This window comes from Macaca mulatta, chromosome 4 (genome assembly GCF_049350105.2).
Source record: "Macaca mulatta isolate MMU2019108-1 chromosome 4, T2T-MMU8v2.0, whole genome shotgun sequence".
In the NCBI taxonomy this organism is placed as follows: Eukaryota; Metazoa; Chordata; class Mammalia; order Primates; family Cercopithecidae; genus Macaca; species Macaca mulatta.
The window spans coordinates 132435048-132450529 of NC_133409.1; the positions used below are offsets into that span (position 1 = coordinate 132435048).

The 15482-nt window shown below is 37.6% G+C and overlaps 1 long non-coding RNA gene across 1 annotated transcript; it reads right to left on the reverse strand.

The window, feature by feature from the left end:
• Positions 1–1548: 1548 nt before the first annotated feature.
• On the reverse strand, positions 1549–11138 carry LOC114677595 (uncharacterized). The gene is made up of 4 exons (XR_013416915.1): positions 11107–11138; positions 5194–5299; positions 2732–2897; positions 1549–1724 (listed from the first exon to the last, which is right to left on the reverse strand). It is a non-coding gene; the product is annotated as an uncharacterized LOC114677595 (long non-coding RNA).
• Between the last annotated feature and the right edge of the window lie 4344 nt (positions 11139–15482).

Below are 15482 nucleotides of genomic sequence, written 5' to 3' on the forward strand. Positions count from 1 at the left end.
AACAAATGTCCATATTGGAGAAACAAAAATTAAACAAAATTAAATTATCTTAATATTTATGTAACAGTAATATGTTAAAGAGTAGCTAAATAGATATAGAAACCAATAGAATAATAAAGAAGGTATGTTAAAATGTATGCATTACTTATCTTTCCACGATGTGATAGAATAAGAATCTCTTAATTTAAAAAAAAGCTGTTCTGCATTGAATAATGAGTAAATAGAATTGCACTGCCACTTTTTTACCTTTAAGAACAATCCTAAAATTTCACAGAAATTTTTTACGATACAAACTTGGTAGTTCATGGGTAGTTTCAAAATGAAGACTGTTGCTTCATAAAATGTATGTATTAATATCAAATGAGTGAATAATTCATCGTTTTGTTCGTGAAACGGGTGATTAAATTTGCTTAGAGAAATATAAATGATTGCATATCTTTGCATCTTGTCTCTGTACCAGCCTAATAAAATGCATATTTTACATATATTGTCAAGAGAAAGGTGAATTGAATTTCATTAAATTCTCAACATTTTCTTAATAGAATAAATAATAGATTATTACTTGTGTCATATTTCAAAGTTGATTTCAAACTGCTTTGAATTTCTTCTGAATTTAACAGTCTGTATTGATATCTTCTTACCTGTAGTTTAATCATCACACTAGGAAAATTGGCCTAAGCTAGCAGTCATCAAAGGATTGCTAGAGAATCAATCAGAGGACATCTTCACCAACAAAACCTGGGAAACCTGCCCAAGAGCAACAGCAGGATATAGGAGGCTATAAAATTATCTCTACAGTAAACATAGGCAAAAACTTGCTTCAATAAAACACACATTTCAGGTTGACCTAGTTGTGGGGTCATATGGTGTCATCAAGATTCATACCTGTGAAAGACAAGCTGGGTAAAATTGGTGAAAGTAGCAGGGAAGTCTCCTCAACCTCCATAGACTGGCTAGAATTTTGTCTCATACAAACATTTATCAGTCATAAAACTTGCTTCTAATGATGTAAACATACTGTTATTTACCATCTATTAACTTACATTTCCAATATTACAATGAGAAATCACATTTTCTTTTTTTCTTGAGGTTTTTTACATTTTTTTTTTATTTTAAGTTCTGGGGTACATGTGCAAGATGTGCAGATTTGTTACATAGGTGGTTTGCTGCACCGATCAACCCATTACCTATGCTTTAAGCCCAGCATGTATTAGCTGCTTTTCCTAATGCTCTCTCTCCCCCTACCCCCAACAGGCCCCAGTGTGTGTTGTTCCTTTCCTTGTGTCCATGTGTTCTCATTGTTTAGCTCCCACTTAGAAGTGAAGACATGGGGTGTTTGGTTTTCCATTTCTTTGTTATTTTGCTTAGGATAATGCCTTCCAGCTCCATCCATGTCCCTGCAAAGGAACATGATCTTGTTCCTTTTTATGGGTGCATGGTATTCCATGGTGTATATGTACCACATATTCTTTATCATTGATAGGCATTTGGGTTGACTCCATGTCTTTGCTATTGTGAATAATGCTGCAATGAACATATGCACGCAAGTACCTTTGTAATAGAATGGTTTATATTTCTTTGGGTGTATACACAGTAATTGGATTGCTGGATCAAATGGTATTTCTGCCTCTAGGTCTTTGAGGAATCACCACACCATCTTCTACAGTGGTTGAATTAATTTATATTCAAAGTTTTCAATGCATTGGCAGATGAAGCATGGTAACCTAGGAATGAATATCAATATATTAAAGTATTTCATCTAATAGAAGATGCCGTTAATTGTAAAACACAAAATTATTCTGTAAATCAACTTGAAAGAAATAGAATACTGTGGAGGTTGAACTACATGTTAAATAAATCAGCCTAAGAGAAATGCCAGCTGATTTCACGAGTCTTCATCTTCCTTTGTCTCCCTTTATCTGGATGACTCTAAAAATTTAGCTGAAGTTTGATTATTTAAACTTTTTCAAAAAAGTTCATTGCTTCTAAAAATGGAACAGACTAAGTAAATTAATCTGTCTCCTGCTTCTGAGGTTAGACGTAATGAGCACCAATTCTCTGCCCTCTCATTAATTTGCTTTTAAAAACCATATATAAGGAATTTATGCAAAATGTATATGTTTATAACTTAGATAAGGTGCAGCTATGGAAAACTATATACCTACACATACATTTACAGTATATTTACTACCATGGATTCTAAAATTGTTAAAAGCAATCTCAACTGGTGCCTTGATATGTAGTGTTTTTAGTTTTTATCCATTGTTTCCTTGCAGTTGTAGTATTTACCATTTAAATATTTAATAAATGTAGTGAACAATTTCACCACTTAAATAACAAACATTGAATCACCAAATGTACAAGAAGAAATTGTTAATGCATATTACACCCTCAGGAGAGGAGTCATTTCACCAGCCAGCAACATGCTGTAGATGGTAAGACCTAAAAATCAGCAACATCAATATTGGCAATAATAATAATAATGTCTACTGAGTTTTTGTTAAGTTCCATGCACTTGCAATGTACTAAAAGTTTGATCTTCACAACAAACATATGATACAGAAGAAGAAAGAGAAGCTAAAAAGAGGTAAGCAACTTTCTCACCATCATACAGTTAGTCAATGACAGAGTTTCTGCTAGTCTAGCTTCATGCTTATGTACCCTAAGACAATGCTTCTCAAACTTCAGTGTCTTTAAGAATCTTCTGAAGAACTTAGTAAAGCACACTTGCCTGGGCCCCCTTCTCTGATATTCTGATTCAGGAGGTCTGACATGGAGGTCACCATAAGCTCCCAACTGATACTGATGCTGCCAGCACATGTGGCAAATATTGATTAACAAGTTATCCATACATTTCATAGGTTTCCTCATTGGGCAGTATTCCAGAGGCTAAGACACTCATCTGAGATTTAAGATATCCAGATATTTAGCCTGTTGATGTTGTCAGATAAACAAATGTTGGTAAATTTACTCTCTAGTTTCATTGCATTCCATAAATGCTGAGAGAAACTGTCTTTGCACTCTAAACCTACGTTCTTCCACAAGACCAATTTAGGTAAGTCAGGCACATGAGGTAATTAGTTTCACATTCATTGGCCAGCAGTATCACTCAGGTTTATGAGCACTCTCAACCTGCTTCTTGAACCCTGGTCTGGCCTAGAGCAACAAGGGTTAGAAAATAGTGCAGGCCCCGCAGGGTGATTCTAATGAACAACTTCTTCATGCAAATTACATAAGGACAACATTTTAATCTTGGTCATCTTAGAATTCAAAAAGTCATTTGAACAAAACAATACAAATCAATAGCTATCATAAGCATTCTCCTGTTGGAAGGATTTTAGCTAACATGCATATGGTGCTTATTGACAGGCAATTTTCTAGTACCTTCTTACATTGACTCATTCAATTCTTCCAATAATCCTGTGAGGTAGATAATACCACCGTCTCCATTTTACAGATAATGACACTGACATTCAGAAAAATTAAGTACCTTATCCAAAGTTATAAGCACTGGAGTCCATATTCCAGTGGAAGTGGGCCAGCTCCAGGTATTCTGCTCTTAGCCACTTTTCTTCCTTAGGACAAAAAGGGTCCAAACTCCTTGGTTGCCAGAAGAGCAAATGAATGTTCCTAGTTAGTACTAAAACGACTGAAGAATAAATAAAAATCATAGCCTTACACTAGCTCATTTAAAAGTAAGGTTTCTCTTTTTTTGTCTAAAAATAAGATTTTAGAAACCTTATTACTGGGGAGTTAAGATGAGCACAAAGGAGACATTAGAAAATATTATAAGAATGCATGTATTCAAGTACCAAGGTACAAAATTATGAAATAGTAACAAGATTATAAATTAAGTTTATCACTAAAACTGATTGACATTTCAAAGAAAATATGAGAATATAGAATAAACTGTTTTATAACCAATGCATGGGATATGTGGGGTGAACCTGAAAGAATTACAGTTAGAATGAAGGGCCAAACATAACTGCCTGCAGAGATTTTCGAAAACAGAAAAAGAAGTCATCACCTAAAGTGACAACCTGATTAAATAAAATCACTTGTTAAAGCTGGAATTCATAGCTCTGGTGCAGCAACTATGAGTGCCCATTTGTGACTTTATTCCTGGATGTATCATAAAACAGAAGTATTTTACCAACAGTAGTCAGAGGTAATATCCTAGACAGTTTTCTCAAAGTGGTCTGAAGTACAAACTGGATATAATTAGTGTTACAGGGAGGTTACCCTGGATGTAATAAGCATACTCTGAGATGGAGATTAGCATGCAGAATGTTTATTAGGGGGCAATCTACAGATTTATTTTTACAATGTACCTGTCAAGGAGCAAGGTTAAGCACAAGAAGAAACTGGTCTGTGATATAGTCACAACACAAGCCTTAGCTAATCCCATGGGAAGCTATAAAACTAGGAAAGCTCTTCTGAGTTGTCCTGAACTGGAGAAAGGTAGCCTGAAATGTATGTCTACCGGCTCTCGAAGTGGGCTTGCCCAGCAAAGGGATTACGGCAATTTTCAGAAAGGGCAGACAGTAGAGCTGCTTTGGGGTAGGACTCCCAGCTGCTGGGCGAATAAGCCCTTCAGAATGATGATGCACAGCATCCACAACAAGCAGTCAGTTGGGATTTAACTAGGTAAGTTCCTGTTCTAAGTATATGTATTCAATAATAGGCAAGTTATCTTTATTAGTAAGTGTGATAATATTCCCTCTGCTGGGAAAACTGAATGTGGTGTTGTATCTCTGTTCCTTAGACACAGGCTGTAACAAGTGTGTCTTTTCTTGCATGAAAAAAATAAAAGCTGACAACCATGTTTTTACACAGTGTTAGGCTAATGAATTATTTCACTCATCTTGTAGTTTAGTAAATTCATTAACATGAAATGTAGTCCTAGAAAGTTATCATCAGATGGCAGCACACACATATAGTTAAGACTTCTTCCACTAAAAGAGAAAATACTGAAATTCTAAATTAGGTTGTCATTCTAAAATTATTCTAATGAGGAGCTAAATAACTTACATAAAATCCTATTGAAAAAACAATGTTCACACTTTTTTTGTTAATGTTTTGCATGTGAATATAGTGGCAGTCCTTTAAATCAATGTAGAGAATCAGAGGATGAAACAGTCTTAGGGAGATTATTTATCCAATACCTAATGATAAAGAGGTTTTACTTTTCACCTTATTTGTAGAACAACTACTGCTGACAAGTACCCGAGAGCATATCTGTACCTCAGTTTCCTAATTTGTAAATGGAGATAACAATAGTACCTCCATTTTGGAGTTGCTGTGAGGAAAAAGTAAGAAACACTATTTGCAGAATTAGAAACAGATTTTAGTGTGTTGTGTTACCTATCAATTTTTATTATTCACAATTTTAAATATAGATGCCCAATACTATACTTCTTTCCAATTATAGTTACCATTTATTAATTCAGCACATAGTATAGGATTTGTCATGTAATAATTATATGGCATTGATTATCACATTAAGCCTTTTGAACAAATGTTTAAATATGAATTATGAGTCAAAAAACTGAGATATCAATAGATAAAATAACATGTCAGAGGTAAAACTACAAATAAATGATGTGATGGATTTCTATCTTGGTAGATCTACTGAAAACATTTCCTTAAGTGTTTACTACATCAGAAAGAGAGGCTAATCTGAATGTTATCAGCTTTTGAATTTGTGAATTTAAGGAACTGGGTTTTATTTTTTCTACCATAATATTCAAGAGTAATTTCATTATTTAAATTTTTAGCTTATAAGTTGAGGATATTGCTAGATGTGATTGTAAAAAATAATCTAGACTCATCATGGAAATTTTAATAAGATCATGTGTTTGATATTTACTCTTCCTCTATAGAACTGGAGTAAAGATGCTGCACAAAAGGCCAGAATGATGTCAAAGTAGTGTAAACTAATACAGATCAAAGAACAGGAATGGAAAATTGCAAGTAGGGATATGCAGTGGGTTCATATATGGCCCATCTTTGGGCTCAAAACTCTCCAGGGGTTGTTAATTTCACGGCAAGAGTAAGTAACATCATGCAGTCTGTATTTACATTTGTACCCATACTTGACAATGAAATGTGGCCTAATACACAGGGTTTTAAAAATTATCATTATTATTTAATTTGAATATTCACATTTATAGATTCCAAATTCAGGTCACCAAGGATAAGGGAATCAAAGCTCTAAAAATTATAGAATATTTGAGCAATGCAATAATGACTGAACAGGCAGCTAGATGCTTAGATGGTTTCCACTCAATGCAGTTATGTCAGCTACCCACAGTATATTAGCACTAGGATTTCTTTAGCTTTAGGAATTGTCCATATGCAATTCTTCTCATCTACCCATAAGAACATTTTTAAGGGATCAAAGGTGAACCCATCTCATGGCAATATAACAACCATGTAAATTAGGTTCACTGCTAGTTTTCAGAAAAGCCATTAGTATTTTATTATTAGATATTAAGAGTATCGACAAGAATATTTCATTATAAAATAATAAAAAGTACTAATGGAACTTCTATATCTACAGATTATTGGTAATTTTTGAGCAATATCATTGACAAATTAATTTTCAGTAGCATAACTGAATAAAACTAAGCTCTTTTAGATGTTCTCCAAAACTCTTATGACAAAAGGATTTCACCATACTGTATGCTTTAGCATTTGTAACTCATCAAATTTTTTTTTTATTTTTCAAGTGTACTACTTGTATATAGACACATATATGACCTTATTTCATCACACATCCACCTTAAAAATACACAGCAAGTAAAAGTAGCTCTTAAAGGAATTTAGAAAGCAACATTGGGTGCAGGAACTAAGAGGACTGGCTGGTGTTTTTCATCAGTAATAGGTGGTGGTGGCTAACCTTTCCACTGCGGACACAGCTCAACACAGCCTTACCAACCTGACTCTGCAGATCACCAAATGGCTACCATTTCACTGAAAAGTGTAGGGAAAATATTAATTTGTTTATTTTCTGTGAATTGAGCTAACTTTCCTTGCTAGTCTTTTTGCTAAATAGTGAAGAAAAAACATTTTGAAAAAAATAAAATAAATTTGAATTCAGTGTAGCAAATTTGGTCTAATGCAGTACAATACTTTTTAAAATTTGTTTTTGCAAATTAAAGTAAAATACTGTTCTCTTGGATTTTCTCTACCTCTTGTTTACTCTTGAGCACCCTTAGCAATTTTGTGTGCCATTTCTACGGTAACTGAAAAGTTATTAACCCAAGCCATATTAAAGGACATGGGCTCTAGCAGTTTGATTTATTTACCAAGGACACATTGTAAAACCGTTAACTCAAGGCTTCCCTCAAAGTTTGCTTACTCCTTATTCTCTGAGGAAAGCATACAAGTACTCCCAATTTTCTAGCTGCTCCCATACCTATCTAGATATTTCTAAAGCTCACTACCCCATTGAGGATGGGAACTACCAGAGATAGAGAATGAACAGGTAGGGCAGGAAATTAAAGTTCTTTTTTTTAACTTTCTTTCTCTTCCTTGTCTTCTCTTCACAATCCCTTGTGACAGAATTTTAGGCTATCTTATTTAAGAATTAAATGGGAGGCAGGTTAGCCTGAAAAAAAAAAAAAAAAAGAATGTTAGGCTTTTGAATTACTTAAATTCATATTCTCCTAAAATGGGACAGAAATCTGAATAGCCTTTTGAATACTTACATTGCCTATCACAGAGAAGCAACACTATAAGCTGAATTGGCTACTGTTGGTGGTTGTTGTAAAGACAGGAGATGAATACACCGTCGTGTGTTTTCCTTAGCCGCATTAATTTCCTTGGTGTAAGTAGCAGGGTGTTTTTCAGAGAAGAAACTCAAATACTGTGTAGAGAAAGGCAAGTTCATCATTAGGTAGACTTCCTGGATTTAGTTTTCACATACCTTGGGACACTCTGAACTGGAAGACATGGCCACTCTACCAAAAAGTACTTGAGATGTGGGAGGCGGTGGAGTGGTGGGTGAGTATTGGACTGAAAAATTGTGGCCCTGGGAAACAGTGTGGGACTGGGTTCAATAAGTTGACAATTTGAATCTTCCCTGGCCCAGAGAAAGGAGGATCATTTCTGAATACCATGCTGGATGAAAAGCCCACACCATAGGTGGTGGATGGTTAAATAGAACAGATGCTTATCTCATGGTCCTTACATAATGAATACAATGGCTTTAGAGTAGCCATGGACCCTGTTACAATTCTTAAGCTTCTCTGATTTGGTTTCACTTATCTCCATTAGCTTGAAAGAGGCAGAGACTGAAAGGTTAGTTGATCTGATTTTAAAACTTGTTTATCATCTCCTGCTGTCAACTTATCACTGAACCTGGGCACCACATACTCATTTATCAATGAGAAAGAAAGAAGATTGCCAACAGGGATATAACGGAGTTTACCCTCTCTAGATGTTGCCTAGATGATCAGAGAAGCATTTGTAAAATAAAAATGAGAAAAATATTCTTGTAGAGTGTGACCCAGCCCTGTTTCCCTTTTTCAGAGAGTAAATGTCTGTTGAGGAAATATACAATTTTCATCTTATCCTGTCTCATGATCAAATGTATTTGAAGGTTGGTACAATGAGTCTAAAATTTTTCAGAGTGGGGAATGGACATCCTCAGATAAAGATATAGCAAGTAACCTTTATAAAAAGGTAAGCCTGTGTGTTGGCAAATACATGTATTTTTAAGTGACTGTAAGCATGTGTGACCAAAAAAAGAAAATGAGAAAAAACTGTAATCATTCTACTGGCTTATTACAAACTTACACTTGACCTACTGAATTCCTCTTATAATTCAGATCCCAATGAAGTGTAATTCCCTTAATATATGACTTATAGAAGATGCTTAACCTCTAAAAAAGATTCTATTTTACCAAACTCTAGCCTGGCTCAGAGGAGCCTATTTCTTAAATATACCTGCCAATTTTGGCCTATAAAGACTTGAAAACACACTTCAATCATTTCAAACAGTTTAAGGCTGCATCCGTAGGATGATATTAGGCTTTCTTAAAGTGCATTCCTGAAAAAACTCAAGATCATCAAAAGTTTGTTTCAGCCAACACCTGAAGATTAGGGCCCCTGTGTCACAGTGTCTGTGGGAAAAGTGTAGCCTAATTCCCACAAGTGCCAGTTAGTGCCAGTTAGCAAACCCAGGTGTGTTTTCCATGGACAAACTCTCCACTTTTAAATTTGTTTTCTTTCTCTGGCACTATTGAGCTTCCACTCACCCGCTCCCTATTTCCTCATCCTCCCTTTATAATGCCAGTCACTCTGTATGAATCTAAGTTGACTTGAGTTCACACTGGATTCTTTTCCGTACTGCAATAGTCATTACTGACTCAAGTATTTTCTCAACAATTTAACTAATGTTTGGCTGTGTTTATCATTGACATCCCTTAGTTCCATTTTTCTTCATTTGGTTTCTCAAGAAGCCACAAAATCAATCTCATTTTTAAGTTACATTTGTAATGTATGTAAATAATAAAAACAACAGCTTCTGCCTCTTTTCCAATAGCAGAATTCCTATAAAATTTACCATTTATCATTTTTCAATTATGTAGCATTAGTGATCAGGAACATAAAGTACATTGATATTATTTTGCAACCATCTCACTGTCTACAGAGCTTTTTCATCTTTGTCAACTGAGACTGTGCAAATTAAACAATAACTGTTCATTTTCCCTTTCCTCAGCTCCTGGAGACCACATTTCGCTTTTTGTTTCTATCAATTTGATACTCTAGGTACCTCATATAAGTGTACTCATATAGTGTTTGTCCTTTTGTAACGGGCTTATTTCCCTCAACATAATATCTTCAATCTGTGTTCATCCATGTTGTAATGTGTTGGAACGTCATTTATTTTGAAGGATGAATAATATTCCACTGTGTGTATATAGCACGTTTGGTTTATACATTCGGCTGTCAATGAACATTTGGGTTGTTTTCACCTTTGGCTATTGCAAATTATGCTGCTATGAGCATAAGTGTACAAATACAAGCATACCTTGTTTACTGCACTTCACTTTATTGTGTTGTACAGATACTGCATTTTTTTTTTTTTTTTTTTACAAATTAAAGATTTTGGCAGCCCTGCATCAAATAAGTCTCTAAGGACTATTTCCCAATAGTATGTGCTCCCTTCACATCTCTGTGCCACATTCTCACAATACTGTAATTCTCAAAATATTTTCAACTTTTTCATTATTATTATACTTGTTACAGTGACCAGTGATCCCTGATGTCACTATTGTAATAGTTTTGGGGTGCCGTGGACCACACCCATATAAGATGGCAAATTTAATTAATATATGTTGTGTGTGTTCTGACTGCTCCAACAATAGGCAGTTGCTATATGTCGTCCTCTCCTTGGACCTCCCTATTTCTACAGAACAATATTAAAATTAGGCCAAGTCATAACCCTCCAATGTTCTCTAAGTATTCAAATGCGAGGAAGAGTTGCAAGTCTCTCACTTTATATCAAAAGGCTAAACTGAGTAAGCTTAGTGAGGAAGGCAGGTTGACAGCTAAGACAGGTCAGAAGTTAAACCTCTTGTGCCGGTTATCAAGTTGTGAATGCAAATAAAAGTTATTGAAGAAAATTAAAAGTGCTACTCTAATGAACACATGAATAATATAAAAGCAAAACATGGAAAAAGTTTTAGTAGTCTGGACAGATCAAACCAGCCACATTTCCTTAAGCAAAGCCTAATACAGAGCAAGGCCCTAACCCTCTTGGATTTTATGAAGACTGAGAGAGGGGAGGAAGTTGCAGAAGAAAAGTTTGAAGTTAGCAGAAGTTGCTCCAGGAGGTTTAAGGAAAGAAGCCATCTTCATAAAGCAAAAGTACAAAGTGAAAGAGCAAATGTTGATGGAGAAGCTGCAGCAAGTTATCCAGATGTAAGATAATTAATGCTGGCAGGCCGTGGTGGCTCACACCTATAATCCCAGTACTTTTGGAGGCTGGGGTGGGCAGATTGCTTGAGGCAAGGAGTTCAAGACCAATCTGGACAACATGGTGAAACCCCATCTCTATAGAAAATACAAAAATTATCCAGGTATGGTGGTACACACTTGTAATCTCAGCTTCTTGGGAGGCTGAGACATGAGAACTGCTTGTACTTCAGTGTGTTTTTGTGGTGGATGGTAACAGTTTTTCCTTTCCATATTTAGTGATTCCTTCAGGAGCTCTTAAAAGGCAGGCCTGATGGTGATGAATTTCCTCAGCATTTGCTTGTCTGAAGGCAATCTTATTTCTCCTTCACCTATGAAGCTTAGTTTGGCCAGATACGAAATTCTGGGTTGGACATTCTTTTATTTAAGAATGTTGCATACTGGCCCCCAATCTCTTCTGGCTTACAGAGTTTCTGCTGAGAGGTCCGCTGTTAGTCTGATGGGTTTCCATTTGTAGGTGACCTAGCCTTTCTTTTTGTCTGCCTTAACATTTTTTCTTTCATTTCAACCTTGGAGAATCTGAGAATTAGATGTCTTGGGGTTGATCTCGTGGAGTATCTTAATGGACTTCTCTGGATTTCCTGAATTTGAATGTTAGCCTGTCTTGCTAGGTTGAAGTCCTCCCGGATGACATCCTGAAGTATGTTTTCCAACTTGCTTCTGCTCTCCCGTCTCTTTCAGTTACACCAATCAGTCATAGGTTTGTTTGTTTGTTCATTTGTTTTCCACATAATCACATATTTCTCAGAGGTTTTGTTCATATCTTTTCATTCTTTTTTCTCTATTCTTTTCCGCTTGTCTTATTTCAGAAAGACAGTCTTCAAGCACTGAGATTCTTTCCTCCGCCTGGCATATTTGGCTGTTGATACTTGTGATTTCACTGTGAAGTTTTCTTGTTGTGTTTTTCAGCTCCATCAGGTCATTTATATTCCTCTCTAAACTGGCTATTTTGGTTATCATCTCCTGTAACGTTTTATCATGATTATTAGCTTCTTTCCATTGGGTTAGAACATGCTCCTTTAGCTCAGTGAAGTTCATTATTACCCACTTTCTGAAGCCTACTCCTGTCAATTCAGCCATCTCAGTCTCAGCCTAGTTTTGTGCCCTTGATGAAGAGGTGTCGTGATCATTTGGAGGAGAAGAGGGGCTCTGGCTTTTTGAATTTTCAGCATTTTTATATTGATTCTTTCTCATCTTTGTGATCTTATCTGTCTTTGATCTTTAAGGTTGCTGACCTTTGAATGGGGTTTTTGTGGGGTCTTTTTTGTTGATGCTGCTATTGTTGTTGATTTCTATTTGTTTGTTTTTCTTTCAGCAGTCAGACCCCTCTTCTGTAGGGCTGCTGTGGTTGGCTGGGGGTCTACTCCAGACTTTAATCACCTAGGTACCCCCTGCACTTGGAGGTATTACCAGTGAAGCTGCAAAATAGTAGAGATGGCAGCCTGCTCCTTCCTCTTAGAGCTCCATCTCAAAGGGCACTGACCTGATGCTGCCCCCAAATGCTATTACAGGAAGTGCCTGGAGATCCCTATTGGGAGGTCTCAGTTAGTCAGGAGGAATGGGATCAGGGATCCGCTTAAAGAAGCAGTCTGGCTGCCCGTTGGTGGAGTAGGTATGCTGCACTGGGGGGAAAGCCCCCTCCTCCAGACCTCCTGAACTTTCCAGATCCAGCAGGCAGGAAAGCGTAAGTCACTGAACTGCAAAGATGATGGCCACCCCTCCCCTGAGGGACTCCACCCAGAAAGACCAGAGTTCTGTCCATGAAACCTTGGCGAGAGTCACTAAAATTCTTGAAGGGAGGCCCCGCGCATTGAGGAGGGATGGATTGGGGTCTCACTTAAAGAAGCAGTCTGGGCCAGATGCTGTGGCTCATGCCTGTAATCCCAGCACTTTGGGAGCCTGAGGTGGGCGGATCACAAGGTCAGGAGTTCAAGACCAGCCTGGCCAATATGGTGAAACCCCATCTCTATTAAAAATACAAAAATTAGCTGGGTGTGGTGGAGGACACCTTTAGTCCCAGTTACTCAGGAGGCTGAAGCAGAAGAATTGCTTGAACCTGGGAGGCAGAAGTTGCAGTGAGACAAAATAGTGCCACTGCACTCCAACCTGGGCAACAGAGTGAGACTCCATTAAAAAAAAAAAAAAAAAAGCAGTCTCTGGCCATGATCTGCCACAGAGCTGTCCTCTGCTCTGGGGAATTGCTCCTGGTCTGGACCACCCGGACTCCCTGGAGCCGGCAGACTAAAACAGCAAACTCAGGTTGCAGAGATAGCAGCCGACCCTCCACCAGGGAACTTGAACATCTCATAGAGTATCCAGCCTGCTGCTTCTGGCCAGCTGGAATTCCAAGCCAGTGGGTCTTAACTTGGGAGCAAGGCCTGCTGAACAATGCCACTTGGCTCCCAGACTTCAGCCCCTTTCCTAGGAGAATGGACAGATCTGCCTCACCAGAATTCCCAGGGCCCGAGTATGCAAAAATTCCTGGGTCTCTGTGTGTGCCTGAGCGACCTCCAAGAGTCTGCACAGCTCTGTGCTTTGAACCTAATGCCCTGGTGGTATTGGCTCACAAGGGGATCTCTTCATCTGCGGGCTGCAAGATCCATGAGAAACATGTGGTTTCCTGGCCCAGGTGACACAATCACTCACCACCTCCCTTAGCTGGGGGTGGGGGTTCCCCTGATTCCACGACACTCCTAGGTGGGCCATCACCCCACCTGCCTTTCCTCACTCTCTGTGGGTCATGCGGACCACCTAGTCAGTCCCAAAGTGAGAACCTGGTTAACCTGGTTACCTCAGTTGAAGGTATAGAATTCACTCGCCATTTTCATTCTTCTCCATGAGAGCTGCAGACCACAGCTGCTTCTAATCAGCTATCTTCCCGAACATTTTTTTTTTTGAGACACAGTTTTGCTCTGTCGCCCAGCTGGAGTGCAGTGGCATGATCTCAGCTCACTGCAACTTCCACCTCCTGGGTTCCAACAATTCTCCTTCCTCAGCCTTCTGAGTAGCTGGGATTACAGGCACTTGTCACCATGCCTGGCTAATTTTTGTATTTTTAGTAGAGACAGGGTTTCACCATGTTGGCCAGGCTGGTCTGGAACTCCTGACCTCATGATTCACCTGTCTTGGCCTCCCAAAGTGCTGGGATTATAGGCATGAACCATCGCACCCAGCCCAGAACATTTTTTTACAGCATGTTTTTTTGAATATTTTATGCCCACTGTTGAGATTAAATGCTGACAAAATAATATTGCTTTCAAAATGTTACTGGTCATTGACAATGCAACTGGTCACCCAAGAGTTGTGATGTAGTTGTCCAAGGAGTTTAATACTATTTTCATGCCTGCTAACGCAATATCAATTCTGCAACCCATGGATCAAAGAGTAATTTTAATTTTCAAGTCTTATTATTTAAGAAATACATTTTGTAAAGCTATAGCTGCCCATAGACAGTGATTTCTTTGATCGATCTGGGTACAAATTATATCCCTTATAAGAAAGAGATTCAAGTTGCTTCAAAAATTAAAATAATTTGTGAGAACGTGTATTAGTGTGTTTTCACACTGCTAATAAAAACATACCTGAGATTGGGTAACTTATAAAGGAAAGAGGTTTAAATGGCTCAAAGTTCCACATGGCCAGGAACACCTCACAATCATGGTGGAAGGCAAAGGAGGAGCAAAGTCACCTCTTGCATGGCGGTAGGCAAAAAGAGCCTGTGCAGGGGAACTCCCCTTTATGAAACCATCAGATCTCGTGAGACTTATTCACTGTCATGAGAACAACACAGGAAAGAACCATCCCCATGATTCAGTTACCTCCCACTGGGTCCCCTGCCATGACATATGGGAATTATGGGAGCTATAATTCAAGATGAGATTTGGTTGGGGACACAGCCAACCCATACCAGAATCCAAATGTGATTAATATGGTACATAGCTCACATATCTCAGAAATGTGAGACAAACTAATACTTCCCACTCCCCTCTTTATGACCACAGCCTTTCAATCGTGGAGTGTTTCAGCAGCACAGGAATCTCAGGGCATATGCCAGGATCACTGTCAGAGGGAAGAAACAGACTACAACCCTCTCATCTGCAGCCTCTACCCCTTCTCTGTGGCAGTGTTATTTTCAACATATTATTATAGATAAACCACATGGTAGATTACACTGCAAAACTTGAAAGACCTTGAAAATTAATCAATTAAATATAATTAATTATAAAACATAAAATGTTTATGCATGTAAACATTATGAAATTATTAAAAATTATAAAACATGGTTTTTATTAGGGAGACCGCTATTGGATATATAACAATTGTAATTAAACATTATCCCTAGACTAATGAAAAGATTTGTTTAATGAAAACTCAGTAATTGGTTGCCCTAGTCATAATCTTTTATGTCCTACTGACAGTTTTTTTGTTTTGTTTTGTTTGTTTGTTTGTTTGAGATGGAGTCTCGTTCCATCACCCAGACTGGAGTGCAGTGGCAA